The 16,046-nt window shown below is 41.1% G+C and overlaps 1 pseudogene; it reads left to right on the top strand.

Moving 5' to 3' along the window:
- Window positions 1-4,405: 4,405 nt before the first annotated feature.
- On the top strand, window positions 4,406-4,781 carry LOC102738384 (protein kish-A pseudogene; annotated as a pseudogene).
- The last annotated feature ends 11,265 nt before the right edge of the window (window positions 4,782-16,046 follow it).

Here is a 16,046-nt window from a genome sequence, read left to right as displayed (position 1 = left end):
ACCGACTGAGCCACCCAGGCACCCCTGCAATTCTCCTCCTTAACATGGGACATTCCACTTTTATAGCCCCATTGCTTTAGATAAGGGATTGACAAACTACAGCCCACAAGCCAAAGCCCACATCCTGCTTTGTAAATAAAGTTTTATTGGAACACAGCGACACCATTTCTTTATAGTGTATGTCTGGTTTCACATTATAATGGCAGAGTTGAAGGCCAGCAACAGAGACTCTGTGGTCTGCAAAATGGAAAACCTTGTACTATCTGGCCCTTTTCAGAAAAAGTTTGCTAAACTCCACTTTAGATCATTCTCTTTTAAAATATCATTGGTATAATAACACTTTATCAGTCAGTTCTATTTTAGTGTGAATTAGTTTATCCCAAGGGCACTTCGCTGTTTTGGTAGGGGAAAGGGAAAGAGAAGTTGAGGATGCTAGGTGTGTTGGAGAGAATGTCTGAAGGCAGAAAATGAGCACAGAAAGGAAAAAATGGAAGCATGGTAAATAGATTCCATCTATTTTGCAGTCCTGCTTGCCCTGAGATTAAAATGGAGATGAGGCGAAGAACGAAGGACTGTCAGGGTTTGAGTAGTGAGAATGTCAGACTTCAGAATCAAACCCAAATGGTCCTCTTTTTCAATTAAAAGAAAACTCAATATTCTGATTTTTCTTTCACATAACAAGTCTGTCTGCTTTCAGACAAGTCACTTTGCTTCCATTTCTCTGTGGTCCAGAGTGTTAGAGAAATTGTTTTACATTCCACCCGTCCCAAGTTACACACTTCTGATTTTTTTTCCTCAACTGACCTCATTTAGCAGGGTGGAAGGCAGCTTTTCCTCGTCTATTAAGACTTCAATAAAATCATCCATTTCTAGTTAACTGGAATAGTATTCACATTTAGACCTGCATATTAATTGACTGATAACGAGATGATAAAGCTGCTTTTCTCTGCAGGTGTACCAATCAATTTCAATGAAACTGAAAAAATGAGTTCTTTTCTTGTTGCATCTGAAATTAAAAAGTGATTTATATTTTCTAATAAAGTGCTTTTCATTGATCTCCTTCTGAAAATGTATGGTTTCATTTGCACCCTTTTAAATTATAATAGTTTCCGTTTATAAAAGAATGATTTTCCAATATCATTCCTGGCTTTCGATTGATGATTAACTTTAATATAGACTTGAAGGAAATGCTGGGGGGAGAGGTAGGTTATTAAGGACCTCCATCCCCTCCCCCCAAAATAACCCTGCTATTTTTAATGACCTTAATATCCTCGGACTACAGAATTCTTTTCCCAAATACAGTGCTGTCAGTGCAAGTTATGTTTTTCCCCCAAGAAATTCATTTTTCTATTTCATAAGTTTCCTTTTGTCATAGAATTTTATGTCTGTGCCAACTGTTCTCCATTTCTGTTATGTCAGCCTGGCTTCGGGGCAAATGTGGAAAGAAGAGGGTTTTTTTGTTTTTGTTTTTGTTTTTAATTTCTTCCCCCTGTCACCGATAGCAAATTCTGACTTGGGTGCTCATGGAATCCTGTTGTTATCAGCAGAATTCTCGCAGATGTGAAAAATGGCAGGGCAATTATATTTCACTTTAATTTAGTATTATGGTCTTCTGAGCCATAATAATTAAGCAGCCATGAAAGAAGTTCCATTCTGAACCTGTGATGGAAAATTGCAGAGTCCAGGGCTGGACTTTGTTGAGAAAGCAGGGTCATCTCATTTTTCTGTCAACCAGAGACACCTGAATTCATATTCAGGCTGGAGATTCTTTGCTAACAGGAGTGGAGTGAATTCAAGAGACCACGGGGGTATTAGATCTAAATTAAAACAGATACCAGGGGTTTTGTCTGCTTATCCACATAGGAGATAAATGTTGGCTGATGAATGAATTAATGGATGGATGGATGGATGGATGGATGGATGGATGGATGGATAGAGGAATTTATGGAAAGAAGACAGCCCCCATGCACAGATCACCTTTGTGATAGTATGTAAGTGCCCTTTGCACTAAAATATTTCCCTCTTTCCAAGTCTCACAGTACCTGAATATTCCCCATTAGTCCCAGATATTTGTGTTTAGGTTCAATATTACTCTCTTCTAAGTTCTTTTTAAAAACGTTCTCTGGGGCACCTGGCCGGCTCAGTCCAAAGAGCGTGTGACTCTTAATCTCAGGGTCATGAGTTCGAGCCCCATGTTGGGGGTAGAGATTACTTAAATAAATAAAACTTTAAAAAAATGTTCCTTGAAGGGACAAGACTTGGATAGATAATACTGCAGCATGGATTAGGTGATCACCTGCCTTCCCATGTACCAGGAAACTGGACTACCTAATGATAATGGGCATGACACAAGGCCAGGAACACAGAAAAAGGTGAGGGAAAGTGGCGCAGGGGTAGGTGGTGCTGAAGAAATCCTCTCAGCTCTGCAGAGGACCCTGTTTCTAGTTATACTCCCAGGTACTATATATATATAGTATACACACATATATAGACACACATATATATGCACACATATATATATACACATATATATACATATATATATACACACATATATATACACATATATATACACACATATATATACACATATATATACACACATATATATACACACACATATATACACACATATATACACACACATATATACACACATATATACACATATATATACAAATATATATATACACATATATATACACACACACATATATATACAAATACACACACACACACATATATATATATTTGAGAGAGGGAGGGGGGAGGAGTATATATAAGTATAATATATATACATGCTCCCAGATATTTCCCTGGTCTCCAGACATCCTTTATCTTTCAAAGAGTTGCCCATCAGTTTCTCAGATCCTTGACAGTCAAGACTCAACCAGGGCTGAGGACTGATGACTTCTGTTTCCAATGGAAATTTTTTAAAAATATGAAAAAAATAGGGGCGCCTGGGTGGCTCAGTTGGTTAAGCGACTGCCTTCAGCTCAGATCATGATCCTGGAGTCCCGGGATCGAGTCCCGCATCGGGCTCCCTGCTCAGCAAGGAGCTTGCTTCTCCCTCTGACCCTCCCCCCTCTCATGTGCTCTCTCTCTCTCATTCTCTCTGTCTCAAATAAATAAATAAAATCTTTAAAAAAAAATGAAAAAAATAAAACATAATCATAAAAATAAAATATAATTGTGATTATAAAATATGTGTTATAATGATATATTAATCATGTTATATATACATATATAACATATGTTATATATGTATTACATAGTTATATAAAATAACATCACTATGCAGTATAGAAAATATATTATATATAAATAAAAAGAAATTAGAAGTTATAAGAAAACATAAAAAGAAGAGGAGGAAGTTTTATTGAGCACCTTCTGTATGCCATGCACTTTCTGTGCATTATCTGACTCAGTCCTCAACACAGTGCCACTCCTGTGTCCATCAAGGGAGATGAGCCGTTTCCCCAAGGCCACACAGCAAATGAGGGACAATATCAGGATTTGAACCCAGGAGCACATGACTCTCCAACGTCCATGCTCCAAACTCCACTCTTCCACCTACTTCAGGCTGCTATTAAAAATAAACACTTGGGCGCCTGGGTGGCTCAGTTGGTTAGGCGACTGCCTTCGGCTCAGGTCATGATCCTGGAGTCCCGGGATCGAGTCCCGCATCGGGCTCCCTGCTCGGCAGGGAGTCTGCTTCTCCCTCTGACCCTCCTCCCTCTCGTGCTCTCTGTCTCTCATTCTCTCTGTCTCAAATGGATAAATAAAATCTTTAAAAAAAATAAATAAATAAACACTTTAGGGAAGTTCTAATAGGGCAAATAAGATTTCTTCCACAAATGAATTCCAAGGATACAAAGAGAGGGGAGGAGGGGGGAGGAAGAGTGAGGAGAGGGAGGAGGGGGGAAGAGGGGTGCCTGGGTGGCTTAGTCGGTTGAGTGATGGACTCTTGATTTCAGCTCAGGTCATGATCTCAGGGTCGTGGGATGGAGCCCTGCCTCGGGCTCCCTGCTCAGCAAGGAGTCTGCTTCTCCCTCTCCCTCTGCTCCTCCCCCCCAACTCTCTCTCTCTCAAATAAATAAATAAAATAAAATCTTTTTTTTTTTAAAGATTTTATTTATTTATTTGAGAGAGAGAATGAGAGAGAGCACATGAGAGGGGGGAGGGTCAGAGGGAGAAGCAGACTCCCCGCCGAGCAGGGAGCCCGATGCGGGACTCGATCCCGGGACTCCAGGATCATGACCTGAGCCGAAGGCAGTCGCTTAACCAACTGAGCCACCCAGGCACCCTAAAATAAAATCTTTTAAAAAGAAAAAAGGAAGGAGGAGGAACCTGTAAATTAAAAAGAGACTAAAGAGGATGTGGCTGGGGCTTCGCCAGCCTCACTATGTCTGCCATTTTAAATTTTCAGTCTGTTGACTTATAATCTTGCTGCTTATATCTGGTCCTTGGCACCCAGCCTCCTGGACGGAAATAAAACTGGACTGTTGGGTATATTTTGGAAGTGCGCCAGAATTGGTGAACGGAAGAGTCCTTACATACATAGCAGTATGCTATGTAGTGATGGCCTTCAGCATCCTCTTCATACAGTAGCTTGGAAGAATATCAGAATTTAATTGCCATCAGATTTCCGTATGAAAAAAGGACATTTACAGAAAATAATGGAATGAATGGTTAACCCTTTTATCTCTGAACATTGAATGAGATAAATTTCCAGCCGCTGTTCTCTATTTTTATTATTGGACCAATGTTCTATATAAATAGGATGTTACTATTTAATACTCAAAGAGTTTAATATGTCTGTAATAATCAACCTCAGCACTGTCACTACAATATTACATTCTGCAAATGTTATTCTGTTATGTCAGATACGAGTTTTTAGTGAGGTATCTCTAAGGTGCATAAGAGAAAACAAAATTGGTAAATGACCCAAGTTTCTTTCAGTTGTGATTTGGGAATGATAAACTCTTATAGGATGAGACCAAAAAAAAAAAAAAAAAGAGAGAGAGAGAGAGAGACTAAAGAGATGTATCAACCAAATGCAATATGGGCTTTTCTTAGATTCTCACTCAAACCACTTATTTAAAGAGAAGAAAAACAAGGTGGGGGGTGCCTGGGTGGCTCAGTCAGTTAAGCGTCTGACCCTTGATTTCAGCTCAGGTCATGATCTCAGGGTTGTGAGATGAAGCCCCACGTCAGGCTCCACTCTGGGTGTGGAGCCTGCTTGAGATTCTCTGTCCCTCTCTCTCTCCCCCCTCCCCCCTCTAAAAAAATGAAAGAAAGAAGAGGAAGGAAGGTAAAAAAAGAAAGAGGACTCGATGGGTATTTGATGGTATGGATATCTGATGATATGAAGGCACTATTGTTAATATGTTCTGGTTGATAGTAATATCCTGCTTATTTTCTTAAACAAAAGAGTCATATTTCAGTAGTATTTGCAGTCAAAATGACATGATATCTGATATCAGCTTTCGAGTCAGCCAGTGGGGAGAGAGAGAATATAGATAAATAAGATCGGCCTGTGTTCATAATTGCTGAAGCAGGGTGCTGAGTACCAAGAGCTTCATTTACTAGTCTTTCAATTTGTGTATGTTTGAAAATTTCTATGATGGAAAGCTTGTAAAAAAATAAATAAATAAAATGAAAAAAGTGAAAGGAAAAATGACACTTTTTAAAAATGGACTGATGCAAAAAAATAAAAAAATAAAAAATAAATAAAAATGGACTGATGCACAACTCTATGAATACACTAAAAAGCACTGAATACAACACTTCAAAAGAGTAAACTTTACAGGTGTGAATTATAGCTCAGGAAAGTTTTTTTTAATGATGTAAGTAAAGAGACTGATATAAAGTACAGCCAATCACATCATTTTCCTCATTTTTCATCTAATATCTCTGAGTACATGATTCTTAATAAGTAAACAGCACATATACTTGGAAAAAGAAAAAGAGAACAACTCTGCCCTATTCTGGCCCATCTCATGAATTCTGGACTGTTATTGAAATGCTTTGGCACACATCCACCACGATATCTTTAGGAACTTCAAATAAATTCCCAAACCACAGAAACAAATAGAATTGTTAAAAGCACATACTCTTCTCATTCCTCTTTGGGAAGGGAGGAGCTGGTGGAGACTTTCTGTGCCATCCCTAAGAGGCTGGGAAGAAAGCTGAGATAAGAAGGTGACATTGTTCAGTGCGTGTCCCCAGCCACTGGAGGAACTGCTAATGTGCCCAGCCTACTCTGGGAAGGAAATCAGTCTCTGTCTGGTCCAGCATCCCTTGGAGTTCCCACCTCCTGCCTGTGGACAGTAATAACTTCCTAACTGGTCTTACTTCATTGTGGCCAGAGTACTCACATCCCCTGCTCCGTCACACCCTGTGCTAATTAAAGCCCTATTAGAGGGTCCTTTTTGTTCTCAAGATGAAGGACAACAGTGTAACTGTGGCCTAAAATGTCCAGCAGAGTGTGGCCTCTCTTCCTCCAGTGTCCTTCCATACCCATGCTTATCTGTTTCTGGGCTCTAAGAACACTGACCTTCTTCACCAATAGGCAAAAGTCCTTCCACCACAGGGCCTTTGCACATGCTGACCCCTCAGCTTGGTTAACACCTACTCACCCTTGAGATATTGAGATTTCAACACCCACAATGCTTTTCTCAGAATGAGCTTCTCTGATGTTCTGCAGTCCAACTCCCCCATTATTGGTTCCAACACATTTGTCACAGTTGGAATATCACATTTATTTATTTGACTGTTTGACTAGTGTCCCGACAAGGCTATAAGCCTCATGAAGAATGAAATTATATCTCCTTTTGCTCACCACTGGATCCCCAGGGCCTCCACAAAGTCTGGTATATGGTGAACACAGAATATCCATCAAATAAAAAAAAAAAAAGGAATTAATGAAGGAAGAATGAATGAAGGGATGGAACAATGAAATCTCTAAACACTGACCACTGTGATCACTTTTCGTTAAGAACTTCCACAGGCTCCATGAGAGTATGTCCTCTTGCAAATTTGAGAGTTTTTTTTCCCCAAAGATACCTACAAAAAAAAAAAAAATCCACCTCCAAAACAACCCACTTAAAAAGAACTCATCAGTGGCCTTCTCTCTGTGGCACAAATCCATTTCATGGAAAGAATTTTTAGTACTTTAATGATGCCTTTCTGCCCTATATCATATGACAATACAGAGCAATTAGCTCTACAACTATAATATGAAAAGGTTGAAATGCATTGAAATTGGAATTGATTCTTGTTTAATCCATGTTTTCATGGGCAAAAATCAGGCTTTCCTGAGCCAGCCCATTTAGAAAGGACATGTTGCTAGGGCTTTGGGGATGTTGAAACTCCTCCTCTCCAAGAGAAGAAGGGCCAGAACTCACCTTCATTCTATCTTGACTTTCCTTAGAGTTATTGTTTCCTCCACAGGTATGCCCTAAACTTGAACCTCAACTTACCTGCGTTGTAAATGTCTGGTCTCAACTATATATACCCCTTCCATCCTACCCAGGACTTTCATCCCAACTGGAGTCATTGGCCTCAGCTTTGTATACTCCAGAGCAGGGGCCCTGACACAATTGGGTACTTTCCTACAGCTTAGCTTCTGTCAAGAATGATGACCAAACATGGAGTAGCTGAGTGGGCAGGGGTCATGGCTTCAAATCTTTGGTCATCCTGGATAATAAAGATACTGTCTATCTTTGGTGAAGTGCAGGTGTTCTACACGCAACATCTGCAATTAAATCTCCTATGCAACATTTTAAACCTGCTACCCAAGTCCCAAACCAGACCTGGAGGGAGGGACTCGATGCCTGCATGCTTTTAAAGTACCCCAGTTAAGAGGCGCCTGGGTGGCTCCGTCGGTTAGGTGTTTGACTCTTGGTTTCCCTCAGGTCATGATCTCAGGGTCCTGGGATCAAGACCCACATCAGGCTCCATGCTCAGCGGGCAGTCTGCTCAGGATTCTCTCTCTCCCTCTCCCTCTGCCCCTCTCCCGGCTCACACTCTCTGTCTCTCTCTAAAATAAATAAATAAAAATGTCCACAATAGCCAAACTGTGGAAAGAGCCGAGATGCCCTTCAACAGATGAATGGATAAAGAAGATGTGGTTCATATATACAATGGAATATTACTCAGGCATCAGAAAGGATGAATACCCACCATTTGCATCAACATGGATGGAACTGGAGAGGATTATGCTAGTTGAAATAAGTCAAGCAGAGAAAGACAATTATCATATGGTTTCACTCATATGTGGAACATAAGAAATAGCATGGAGGACCATAGGGGAAAGAAGGGAAAACTGAAGGGGAAGAAATCAGAGAGGGAGACAAACCATGAGAGACTCTGGACTCTGGGAAACAAACTGAGGGTTTCAGAAGGGAGGGGGGTGGGGGGATGGGGTAACTGGGTGAATGGGTATTAAAGAGGGTACATGTTGTGATGAGCACTGGGTGTTATACGCAACTAATGAATCAGAGAACACTACATCAAAAACTAATGATGTACTACATGCTGGCTAACCAAACATAATAAAAATCTTTAAAAAAAAATTAAGTACCCCAGTGGTTCTGATGTATAGCATACAACTAATGTTGAGAGCCACTGATCTAGTAGTCTACATCTTGCAAAGAACTCTCACCTTAATCCTAAAGGGTTAACCACAGAAAGTAATGATCACCTTCATTGTACAGATATGAAAACTGAGGCTCAGAGAGGTTAAGTGACTTGCCCAAGGACATGCAGTTTGCAAGTGGCCTAATCTAGACTCAAAGGTTTTAGCCTCAAAGTCCTCTAATCTAGAATGCACGGAGGATGGTAGATACTCAGTAACCAATAAGAATGATGATTAAAGACAATGTAACCTGAGACTGCTTAGCTGTGTTAGTAGTAATAGCTTGGTCATGCTTTTAACTCATTTTCAAGTATTTTGGAGGATAATCCAGTTCTTGTCGTTCTACTGAGGAAAAAGACCACGGGGTATCCCTTCCATAAAGTTGTATTTAGTATTGTATGGCCTTGCTTCCCAGTCCACACCGCTGATGGTAGCAGGCTGAACACAAGGCCACTTACAACAGATGAATGGTGATGAGTCCTTGTTCACTACCTGATCACTACCGATCAGCAGCTCAGAATAGACTTTGGCACAAGGCATTTAAGGGCAAAGGGCTGGGAAAAGGCAGCAGAAGGGAAGAGGCAGTTGCTGGAAGTCAAAAATTGAGGGAGAGCCCTTAATAAAAGAAGCAGAGACCAAAACAAAAAAACAAAAAAATAAAAAAACAAAGAAACCCAAGTCCAACAGCATCACAAGATAAAGGACTAGCAGGTGTCCACTTTTAAGGGACGACAAGATGGTGAGGTCATTATTGCCGTCGTTGCATCCTGAAACCATTCCAGTTCTCTGAGACCCTGTTTGTGTGACTGCTCGGACAGATTTCTGTCTCCTTCACACATTTCTGGGTATTTTTAAGATGACCCATATATGCTGTCCTCCTTGTACCTGAAAGTACTGACCAGCACAGTTAGGAAACGGCAATGGTAAGGCATGCTCCCCAAGCACCTCACAGGAAGCTGCTTCGGTCCCTGGCCTCCAGAGGGATGTGTGGATGGCATGGAGCTTCCCAGAATCCTTTGCATCTCCGAGAAACTGCCAGGCATCCGCTGTTCTCCTGGACCACTGCCTAGCGGCTCGGCTCTCCGTTCCTTTGCCTGTACTGCCCTCTAGTGCTCACTTCCTACAATTCTCAGCCGCTAAGTTTAGGAACCCAAAACCCGGAAAGAAACTTCTTACAGGTCTATCACTTTGTGAAAGTCCCATGAACACCTATGATACGTTCGCTTTTCCGTATGCATAATAGCCCTCCGTGCAAAGTATTTTAAAAGTCTCTCCACGCATGCATCTATCAAGTATTTATTGAGTGCCACCATAGGAGAGGCCACCTTTCAGGTGATAGAAAACACATGTAGGACATCCAAGTGGATATGAGCCCATTGTGGCCCTCATGGAGACCTAGGTCTCCAATAGATCTCACAAGTGAATGGGAAATGACAGCGGTAACAGGGTTGCACAGGACAGGTTCATGGAGAGTCGACTCAGCAGGGGTGTCAGATAAACGAAATATGAAGGAAGGGCCGGAGGTACAATGTCCAGAAGGCCAGAGGAGAAGCAAATGCAAGACCTCAGGAGGAAGTGGGAGGCAGGTAAAGAAACAAACACAGTTCTGTATAGCTGGGATGTGAAAGGTAGGGCTGTAAGCACAATGCGAGAACAGGCTGGAGGGGTAACTGAGGGACAGTCTTTATACGGCCTTCAATAAGAATTTTGATCTTAATTAGAACTATCAAAGAGAGCTCATGTGTCTTGTTCATATTGTGTTGTTGGCATCAGATAGTGTGTGGGTGAACAGATATGTGTTTTGAAAAGATCCTCCTGGCTGTGGGATGGGCTGCAGCTGGGTACAGCTTCATCAGAGACTAGTTTAAAGGCTATTAATACAATTCAGGTGAGAAAGAATGGTAACTTGGTCTAGGTGATTTGGGCAGAAGTAGAGTAAAGAAGATGGAGTCAAAAGATATCTAGAGAGTAACTGGGTTTGGCAGTAAATTTGCAGTGGGAGGATGATGAAGGAGGGGGATGCATCAAGGATGAATTCAGATCCTAGTTTGAGTAACAGGATGGATTTGGGTAAGTATTGGTGAGTTTTGAAATGGATCTTTTTAAATGTTCTTCAAAAGAGACAGTAACGATTGAAGTTCCTTTATAACTCATTTTAGTTCAAAGATAGTCATTTTGAGTTTGTTTGGTTTGTGCGTGTATGTGTTTAGTAGGCTCTATGCCCAGTGTGGAGCCCAACCCGGGGCTTGAACTCAGGACCCTGAGATCAGGAGCCAGCGCTTAACCAACTGAGGCACATTGTCGTTTTTTGAATGTCACTCAGCTAAAACTGGGCCTTTGAAGCTGTGGGATTTAGAAGGATTACTTTTGGAGTTCTCTATGTACTGCAGGTGGATATTAGTCCAGGGCATCTAAAAAAAACAAAAACTGCTTTCAAAGGGGACCACGATATACCACCCCCAAAATATGGCAGCTGGGCATAAGAATTATTTCATTTAAGCTCCTAGAATCCCTTATCTGCCTTATTAAAAGATAAGCTGAGGCATATTAAAATGCTTAAGTTTATTTGAGCAAAAATCAATTCAAATGGGGCAGCACCAAACCAGAAGTGGTTAGGAGCACTCCTCTGACAGGAGCCAGGGGAAAGACAGAAAAGGTGAGGAGGGGGCACCTGGTGGCTCAGTCCGTTAAGCATCCACTCTTGGTTTCCACTCAGGTTTTATCTCAGGGTCCTGAGTTCAAGCCCAGCCTTAGGGCTTAAAAAAAAAAAAAAAAGAGGTGGGGCAGCAAAGAAAGGACATGATGTGATTGGCTATAGCTTAAAGCTTTGGCTGTTTGTGATTGGTGGTCCTTAGTGGTTCAATTTCATAACTTGAGGCATTTGCGGGCTTAGATTTTGATGTGCTTCTATCAGCCACCAAAGCATTAGAGCCCCCTTGGTCTAACGGTCTCTTTGTTTAATTAATTTAACAGCCTAGAAGCCAAACCTCCCCCAAAACCTTAACATCATAAATCCCCTCCCCAGAGGCAAATCTAATCTCTTTTCCCCACCCCATCCAAACACACATTGTCAGAGAACAATCTCAGCTCTTTCATTCTCCTAAAAACACTCATGTTTCAAAAGTCATCTGTGTTCTCATTGGTGCCCTTTCTTCTTCCAGCCCCCTAAGAAGTCATCTGTTCTCCCCAAAGTGCTTATCTGCCCCTCCCTATCCCCTATTATATAACCCTCAAATTCTAACAGCTTCCTTGAGCCATATTTTTCTGTGAACTCTCCCATACGCAAGGGAATAAAAACCTGAGGGTTTTTTTAAGATTTTATTTTTTCTAAATAATCTCTACACCCCAACCCACAACCCCGAGATCAAAAGTCGCATGCTCCAGCGACTGAGCCAGCCAGGCACCTCAAAAACCTGTCTTGTGAGAGGGTTCAGGGCATACTACCATAAAATACGGCACCTTGGCATATTGAAGAGTGTAAGCTGAAGGAGTTTGAGAAAACAGCAGAAGCAGATCTCTCTGATCTTCCTTCCCCCTTCTTTCCTGAAGCAGATCATAAAACCATCATGTGAGAGGTGCCCTCCAAATATTTTGAGGAAAGAAGCATCCTTATCTCCTAGATAAAGAAATACCTAGAAGAATCTGAACAAACAGGCCTTCCTGGGACATCACCATACCCAAGGCCATCTAAGTTTTCTCTTACATTTTAGGAGATTTATAGTTTTGCATTTTACCCTTAGATCTATGATCCATTTTGAGTTAATTTTTGTAGATGGTGTAAGATCTGTGTTGCATGTGGAGGGCTCTTCCATCATTATTTGTTGAAAAGTCTCTCTTGGCTCCATTGTATTATTTGCAACTTTGTCGAAGATCAGTTGACTATATTTATGTGGGTCTGTTTCTGGGCTCTCTGTTCTCGCCTACTGATGTATTTGTCTATTCTTTTGCCAATACCACACTGTCCTAATCACTGTAGATTCATAATAAGTCTTGAAGTTGGGTAGTGTTGGCCCTCCAATTTTGTCTTTCTCCTTCAATTTGTGTTGACCCCTTTGGGTCTTTTGCCTCCCCATATAAATTTTAACATTTGTTGATATCCACAAAATAACTTGCTGGGATTTTGATTGGGATTGCATTGAATCTATAGATTGAGTTGGGAAGAACTGATACTGAGTCTTCCTATTCATGAACATGAGATATCTGTGTATTTAGTTCTTTGATTTCACTCATCAGAGCTTCATAGTTTTCTTCACAGAGACATTGTATGTATTGTGTTACATTTATATCTAAGTATTTCATTTTGGTGTTTAGCATGCCTAATGTAAATGGTATTACATTTTCAATTGCAGATTCCACTTGCTTATTTCTGGTATATAGGAAAATTATGGACATTTGTATATTAATATTGTGTCCTGCAGCCTTACTATAGTTATTAGTTCCAGGAGTTTTTTTGGTTGATTTTTTTTTTTTTTTTGAGAAAGAGAGTGGAGGGAGGGGCAGAGGGAGAGGGAGAGAGAGAGAATCTTAAGTAGCCTCCATGCCCAGTGCAGAGCCCAACTCGGTGTTTGATCTCACCACCCTGAGATCATGACCTGAGCTGAAATCAAGAGTCAGAGCCTTGAATGACTGAGCCACCCAGGTACCCCTGGTGGATTCTTTCTGATTTTTCTGCATAATCATCTCTGTGAACAAAGACAGTTTTATTTTTCTCTTTCCAGTCTGTATATCTTTATTTCCTTCTCTTATTTTATTTTTTATCATATTTCATTAGCAAGGACTTCTACTACAATGTTGAAAAAGAGTAGGAAAAGGGAATATCCTTGCCTTATACCTGACTTTAGTGGGAAAACTTCAAGATTCTCACAATTGACTTCATCAAGATAAAAACTTTTGCACAGCAAAGGAAATAGTCAATAAAACCAAAAGACAACCAACAGAATGGGAGAAGATATTTGCAAATGACATATCAGATAAAGGACTAGTATCCAAAATCTATAAAGAACTTATCAAACTCAACACCCAAAGAACAAATAATCCAATCAAGAAATGGGCAGAAGACATGAACAGACATTTCTGCAAAGAAGACATCCAAATGGCCACAGACACATGAAAATGTGCTCAACATCGCTCGGCATCAGGGAAATCCGAATCAAAACCTCAATGAGATACTACCTCACACCAGTCAGAATGGCTAAAATTAACAAGTCAGGAAATGACAGATGTTGGCGAGGATGCAGAGAAAGGGGAACCCCCCCCTACACTGTTGGTGGGAATGCAAGCTGGTGCAACCACTCTGGAAAACAGTATGGAGGTTCCTCAAAAAGTTGAAAATAGAGCTACCCTATGACCCAAATATTGCACTACTGGGTATTTACCCCAAAGATAAAAATGTAGTGATCCTAAGGGGCACGTGCACCCGAATATTTATAGTAGCAATGTCCACAATAACCAAACTATGGAAAGAGCCTAGATGTCCATTGATAGATGAATGGATAAAGAATATGTGTTGTATATACACAATGGAATATTATGCAGCCATCAAAAAAAATGAAATCTTGCCATTTGCAACAACGTGGATGGAACTAGAGGGTATTATGCTAAGCAAAATAAGTCAATCAGAGAAAGACAATTATCATATGATCTCACTGATGTGAGGAATTTGAGAAACAAGACAGAGGATCATAGGGGAAGGGAGGGAAAAATGAAACAAGACGAAACCAGACAAGGAGACAAACCATAAGAGACTCTTATTCTTTTAAATTTATTAAGTTGAGTCTTATGGCTCAGAATGTGGTCTCTCAGTGAATGTTTCGTGTGCAGTGGAGAAGAATATGAATTCTGCTGTTCTTGGATGAAGTAGTCTATAGATGTCCATTATATCTAGTTGATTAATGATACTGTTGAGTTCAACTATGTCCTTAGTGATTTTCTGCCTTCTGGATCTGTCCATTTCTGATAGAAGGGTATTGATATCTCCAACTAGGATAGTGGATTTCATCTATTTCTCCTCACAGTTCTATCAGTTTTTGCCTCATGTAGTGTGATGCTCTATTGTTAGGCACATATACATTAAGAATTATACCTTTTTGGAGAACTGATGCCTTTATTATTATTTAATGCCCTTCTTAATCCCTGATAACTTTCCCTGCTTTGAGGTCTGCTCTGTCTGAAATCATTATAGCTATCCTGCATTCCTTTGGTTAGTGTTAGCCTATTTTTCTTCATCCATTTACTTTTAATCTATATGTATCTTTATATTTAAAATGGGTTTCTTATAGACAACAGTTAGGTCTTGTTTTATGAACCACTGTGCTAATCTCTGTCTTTTAATTGGTGTATTTAGACTATTGACATTCAAGGTGATACTGATGTAGTTGGATGAATATCTACTATATTTGTTTCTGCTTCCTCTTGTCCTTTGTACTTATTTTTGTCTTCCACTCTTTTTTTTGCCTTCTGTGGTTTTAACTGAGCATTTTATTTGATTCCATTTTCTCTCCTTTCTTAGTACATGAGTTGTACTTCATTATTTTTTCTTTGTTGCCTAGAGTTTGCAATATACATTTACAACTAACTGAAGTCTACTTTCAAATAAGACCAGGCTGGTCTGAAGGTAGTGAGTTATTGATTGTTTGCAGTCAGTTACAGATTGAAGTCATTGTTCTGCTCTTTCCCTCTTCTCACTACTGCACTTGACTAGTCTTTAAAACACACACACTACGCAAACAATGAATCCTGGAACACTACATCAAAAACTAATGATGTAATGTATGGTGATTAACATAACAATAAAAAGGAGGGGCAGAGCAAGATGGCGGAGGAGTAGGAGACCTGGATTTCGTCTGGTCCCAGGAATTCAGCTGGATAGGGATCAAACCATTCTGAACACCTACAAACTCAACAGGAGATTGAAGAAAGGAACAGCAACAACTCTCTGAACAGAAAAGCGATCACTTACTAGGACGTGCGGAGAAGTGAATCTGAGGCGATATTCAGGAGGACAGACGGCGGGGGAGGGGGCCTCCGTCGGCCGCTTCTGGCAAGTGATAGAGCTGCAGAGCACAAAATCGGAACTTTTAGAAGTTGGCTCTGCTGAGGGAAGTCCCTCCAGTGGCTAAGTGGGGGGTGGAACCCTCGCGGGACAGTGGGGTCTCAGGACCCTCGGGGTCACAGAAAGACCGGGGGTGCCTGAGTGCGGCAGAGCTCCCAGGTATTGGAGCAGGGAAGCCGGCTGCAGAGGCGGAGCCCAGGCGCGGGCTCTCAGCTCGGGGTTGCCATAAACCGGGATCCGCGGCACAGTCGGGCCCCTGCTCCTCCAGCAGGGACCCAACAAGTGGCAGATCCGGGGAGACTCACCTTCCTCCCCCGGGAGGAGCCATGCGGGAGTGCCCCGCAGGGATCTGCT

The sequence above is a fragment of the Leptonychotes weddellii genome, chromosome 16, assembly GCF_054177405.1.
Source record: "Leptonychotes weddellii isolate Sample4059 chromosome 16, ASM5417740v2, whole genome shotgun sequence".
In the NCBI taxonomy this organism is placed as follows: domain Eukaryota; kingdom Metazoa; phylum Chordata; class Mammalia; order Carnivora; family Phocidae; genus Leptonychotes; species Leptonychotes weddellii.
This window is presented reverse-complemented; position numbering and strand designations above follow the sequence as displayed.